The 5,000-nt window shown below is 47.8% G+C and overlaps 1 protein-coding gene across 1 annotated transcript in view; it reads left to right on the forward strand.

The window, feature by feature from the left end:
• Positions 1 to 3,318: 3,318 nt before the first annotated feature.
• LOC143029194 (uncharacterized) overlaps positions 3,319 to 5,000 on the forward strand; it is a 379,213-nt gene continuing 377,531 nt past the window's right edge. Inside the window, exon 1 of the mRNA XM_076191747.1 lies at positions 3,319 to 4,102. The gene's annotated coding sequence lies outside the window, so the exon portion shown is untranslated. The remainder of the gene's footprint in view (positions 4,103 to 5,000) is intronic.

The following is a 5,000-nucleotide window of genomic DNA, read 5'->3' on the forward strand; positions in this document are numbered from 1 at the left end:
CCTGATAAGGGTGGCCATATTGGATGGTTGAATATGGTCGCCATTGAAATACACATCATTTCTAGCTATATCAAAAACAAGTTATTCCCTTGCAACATAACATATTTCTTATATTCTTGTAACATAATCATATTTCTCATATTCTGGATAAATATAAACATCCCCCAAGATACGGTGTTCATGTGTCCTCATTGTTGACACACCCTCCTTCACACTTGCAACGACCTATGCAACGCATCACAGTCTATGACTTCTTGCTGACTAGAAATGAAAAAAAAAAAAAAAAAAAAAAAAATCCGTGGCGGCCATTTTGAATCGTCCAATATGGTGACCGCATTGAGAACCAGTTTTGGCTCCCGGCAGATTTGAGTTCAGGATGCCAAAGTCTATCTGTGCATCAAATTCCATGCTTGTGCACAAATTTGCACAATCGTTCCTCTAACCCCCAGATGATGCCTAGTTTTAGGATTCTAAGCAGACCATGATTAAATAAAAACTCCAAAGCAGAAAATTTATTTGAAGTGTTTTGAAATTTCAATGTATATCTATGTAGGCTTGGGTCGCGATGCTTGATTTGTGCAAAATTTTGGGTCGCTGCCAAAAAAGGTTAAGAACCACTGCTCTAACAGATCAGACCACAGCAACTTGGACGTTGCATGCCGTGAAGGATATTTTATGCACAGGTTCCAAATAAACAAAATAATTGTTTTTATCATTATTTTTGTGGTTTTATTTTATTATTTTTTCTATTTTATGTTTTGGTTTCATATAAAAATAATAACAATAAATACAGTCTCTCTTACTCTCTTTCTCTCTCTCTCTCTCTCTCTCTCTCTCTCTCTCTCTCTCTCTCTCTCACCCTCTCTCTCTCTCTCTTTCTCTTCTCCCCTTCACCCCTCATCCTATTAATCATCCCTTTCTTTCTCTTGTTCAACTTTCCTCTCCTTCCCGTCCTCATCCTCCACTTTCTCTCCCCCAGCCTCCTCCCCCTCGTTTACCCAGCATTTAGTCGTCCCCGCCCCTTTTTTGAGGGGCGGGGGAGGGGAGGGGAGGGGCACAGCTCTCTTCTCCCTCCTACAATGGAGTCCCTTTATTTTCTTCCTCTAACTTCTCCTCCTCCTATTCCTCGTATTCCTCCTACTCCTTATCCTACTCCTCCTACTTCTCCTATTCCTCCTACTTTTACTCCTCCTATTCCTCCTACTATTCCTCCTCCAACCCCCTCTATTCCTCCTCCTACTGCAACTCCTATTCCTCTTATTCCTCCTCCTCCTCCTCCTATTTCTCCTCCTCCTACTACTACTCCTAATCCTCCTGTTCCTTTTGTTCCTCCTATTCCTCCTCCTCCTCCTCCTCCCCCTCTCCACTCGTTTTATCTTTTCTCTTCCAATTCATTATTCTCATTTTTTCCTTTTACAATTTTTTTTTCTCATTGTTTACTACTGCTCTTTTTCTCTCGTTATTTTTTCGGTTCCCCTCTTTCTTTTTCCTTTTTTCATCTTCTTCTTTGTTTACTGCTCTTTTTTCCCCCCTTTTTTGTTTTTACCTTTTCCCCTTGTTCATTTTGTTTCCATGAAGAAAAATATTTATTTTTTTGTTACCATTTTTTTTTCTCAGAATCGTTATTTCGAGTCCTCCCATTTTTCTTTTCTTGCGATTTCTATTGTGAATTGTTTCATTTCTTTCCGCCATCTTGAGTCGTAGTGGGCCATTGGTTAGCGTGCTTGCCTCATTTTCTGAAGTCCATTGGGTTCGAGCCTTCCCTGATGGTTATCTTGGTGTTAATGTCGCGGACTACCACGGCTAAGAGTCCCGATTAGAACTACACATAATAACAAATTGTCCCCTTAGCTGGAAGTAGGTTATTTTCATATTTATCCATAAAAGAAAAACACGAAGGGGTAAGTGAGAAACCCCGATCTTGGGTCGCCCCCTTGCCTGGCCAGTGCAGTCAGGAATCAACGGCCGTAGTGAGTCCCAGGGATCAAACTCACAACCAACTGCTCATGATTTCGACACGGTATCCGCTGGGCTATTCTGCTCATTTCTATTTGTCTTGTGTTTCTGTTTCCCTTGTATTTACTCAATATCACTTTTCTCCATTTTTATCGTTGATTTAATGTTTATATTGGATTTTTCGTATTTTTTCTCAGACACCCTTTCATGATATTTTCCCTCCGTTGTCTCTACTTTTTCTCGTTTTCTTAATAGCTCTACGGCTTCTATTCCTCCTCCTCCTCCTCCTCCTCCTCCTCCTCCTCCTCCTCCTCCTCCTCTTGCTGATCCTCCTGTACTTCTTCCTCATCTCCTCTTCCTTCTCCCTCCTCCTCTTCCTCCTCTTCTTCCTGTTTTTCTTCCTCTCCCTCCTCTTCCTCCTCTTTCTCCTCTTCCTCCCTCTCGCCCTCCCTCTACCCCTCCCTCTCGCCCTTACTCTCCCCTTCCATCACACTCTCCCTCACCCTTTCCCCTTCCCACTCCCCTTCACTCTCACCCTCCCTCTCACTCTCCCTCACCCTCTCCCCTTCCCCCTCACACCTCCCTCTTACCCTCCCTCTCCCTCTCATTCACCTCTCCCTCTCACCCTCTCTCTCCATCTCACCCCTACCTCTCCCTCTCAGCCACCCTCTTCCTCACGCTCTCACCCTCCCTCTCCCTCCCCTTCTCACCCTCTCTCTCACCATCCCCATCATCATCCCTTTCCCCCTCCCTCTCACCATCCTTCACCCTCTCTCTCCCCCTTCCTCCCCTCCTCTTCCTTTCCCTCTCTCCTTCTCCCTTCCCTCCCTCTCTTTCCCCTCCCTCCCTTCTTCCCTGCGTCTCCTCTTCCCTCTCCCCTTCCTCTCCTCCTCCCTCTCACACTGCCTCTCACCCTCCATGTCACCCTCCCTTTCCCCTCCCCATCTCACCCTCCCTCTCCCGTTGTCCCCTTTCACTCCCTCCCTCCCTTTACCCTCGCGCTCTCATACTCATACTCCCTCGCTCCCTTTCTCCTTCTCCCACTCTCCCCCTCTCCTTACCCCACTACATTCCCTCCCATTACCCTCACACACTCACTCACTCTTACTTGCTCTCACCCCCTCACGCTCCCTCTCACTCCATCTCATCCCCTCGTTCCCTATCTCCCTCCCTCTCACCCTCTCGCTTCCTGTCTCCCTCTGTCTCCATCTCCTCTTCCCTCAAGCAGACCGTTCTTATGTTTTGTCGCGAGGGTCAAATCTGAGCCCCGGCCCTTCCCGGCCCGTGCCCCGCAACGTCACATCCCCCTGCTGTGTCCCAGGCAGCCAGAGGCGGACCGCCCTTACAACCCCAACCCCGTGGTCACACTTCAGTACCGTCCCGGCCGCCCTGGTGAACACAACTTCCGCGGAGTCTTGCGCTCTCCCTTCCGAGGATCGTCCTCGTCGTTCCTCGAGGACGTTCCCGTTGGCCTCGTCCGTCCCGTCGATCCGTCCCGGCGTTTTGTCTGTCCAGTGAAACTCCTGAAGCTCGCTTTCTGAAAAAAAAAGAAAAAAAGAAAAAAAAAAAAATATATATATATATATATATGTATGTATATATATAAATAGTGTGAACCTGCAACTGCACTTAAAAGCAGCATATTTTTTAGTTAAAAAAAGAAAAGAAAATTATTTGTTTGGTTTATTTACATTTTCAGTGAAAGTGAGATGTTTGCACGTGAAAAGTTGTTTTGTCTTCAACGTGAGAGTGATCCAAGCGCACGCGCGTGAGAGAGAGAGCGCGCTAGTGGCGACGCGGGTACTAAAGTTCCCAAAGAATGTAAGAGGCGTGAGGGAGTGAGAGGGTAAGGGAGGATGCTGGAGAGTGAGATAAAGAAGAATATGATGAATAATGATTAACACGATTGCAATTGTATCAACAAGCAAATTGCATTGTGCAAGTTAAATCTAGTTGATCGCTGTCAATCTCACGAGTGGATTTCTTCGAGTTTGGGGTTCCCCCCTCCTCCCCCCATCCCCTTCCTCTTCTTTTGTCTTCTTCTCTCGGCTGGATGCGGCCGGGAGGAGGAGGAGGAGGAGGAAGACGAAGAGGAGGAGTCCGACGTTAACTATTGCTGCCACGTTGTTGCGTCATTAAAGTCAAGGTAAGTTTTGTTTACAGATCCTATAAAAAAAAAAGAAGGGGGGGGGGATGAGCCGGAGGCGAAGGGGTGTCTGGTTGGGTTGGGGCCCCTCTTCCCCCCTCTCCGAGTTGAATAAAAACCTTTGCCGCTAGTTAGGACAGAGACTTAAAATACATCACCATATTGAAAGGGGTTAAGGACACTACAGTAGCTTGTCTGATCTCGAAAGCGTGAGAAGATTCGTGAGATGTGCACGTGACATCCTCCCGCCCTCTCTCTCTCTCTTTCCCCTCCCTCTCCTTTCTCCCTCTCCCCCTCCCTCTCCCCCTTCCTCTCCCCTCCTTCTCTCTCTTCCCCTATTCCTCTTCCCCTCCCTTTCCCCCTCCTTCTCCTCTTCCCCATTCCTCTTCCCCCTCCCTCTCCCCCTTCCCACATTCCTCTTCTTCCATCCCTTTCTCTCCTCCCCTTCCATTCCCTCTCTTCTTTCTCTCCCCCTCCTCCTTCTCCTCCCTTTCCCCCTCCCCATTCCTCCTCCCCATTTAGCCCCTCCCCTTCCCCTCCCCCTCCCTCCCTCTCACGTTTCTCTATTCCTCTCACCCTTCCACCTCTCCCTCCCTCTCCCCTTTCCTCCTCACCTTCCCATCCCTCTCCCTTTCCTTCATCTCCCTCCCTTTCTCCCGTCCCCCTCCTCCCTCCCCCTCCCCCTCACTCTCTCCTCCATCTCCCCCACCCCCATTCTTCTCACCCCTCACCCCCACCTCCCCCTCTGGAGAAGCTGAGGGAAACTATGCATGTTCTTGTACGGTCACGAGCAAAAGTTTTGGACTACCAAGAATTTTTCATGATACGAAATTCAAATTCTTTGCTTGACACAATTCTTTTTTCTCTACTCAAGAATATGACATATCTCTGAGCTGAA

The sequence above is a fragment of the Oratosquilla oratoria genome, chromosome 10 (assembly GCF_046742065.1).
Source record: "Oratosquilla oratoria isolate Oo_2021 chromosome 10, ASM4674206v1, whole genome shotgun sequence".
Lineage (NCBI taxonomy): Eukaryota > Metazoa > Arthropoda > Malacostraca > Stomatopoda > Squillidae > Oratosquilla > Oratosquilla oratoria.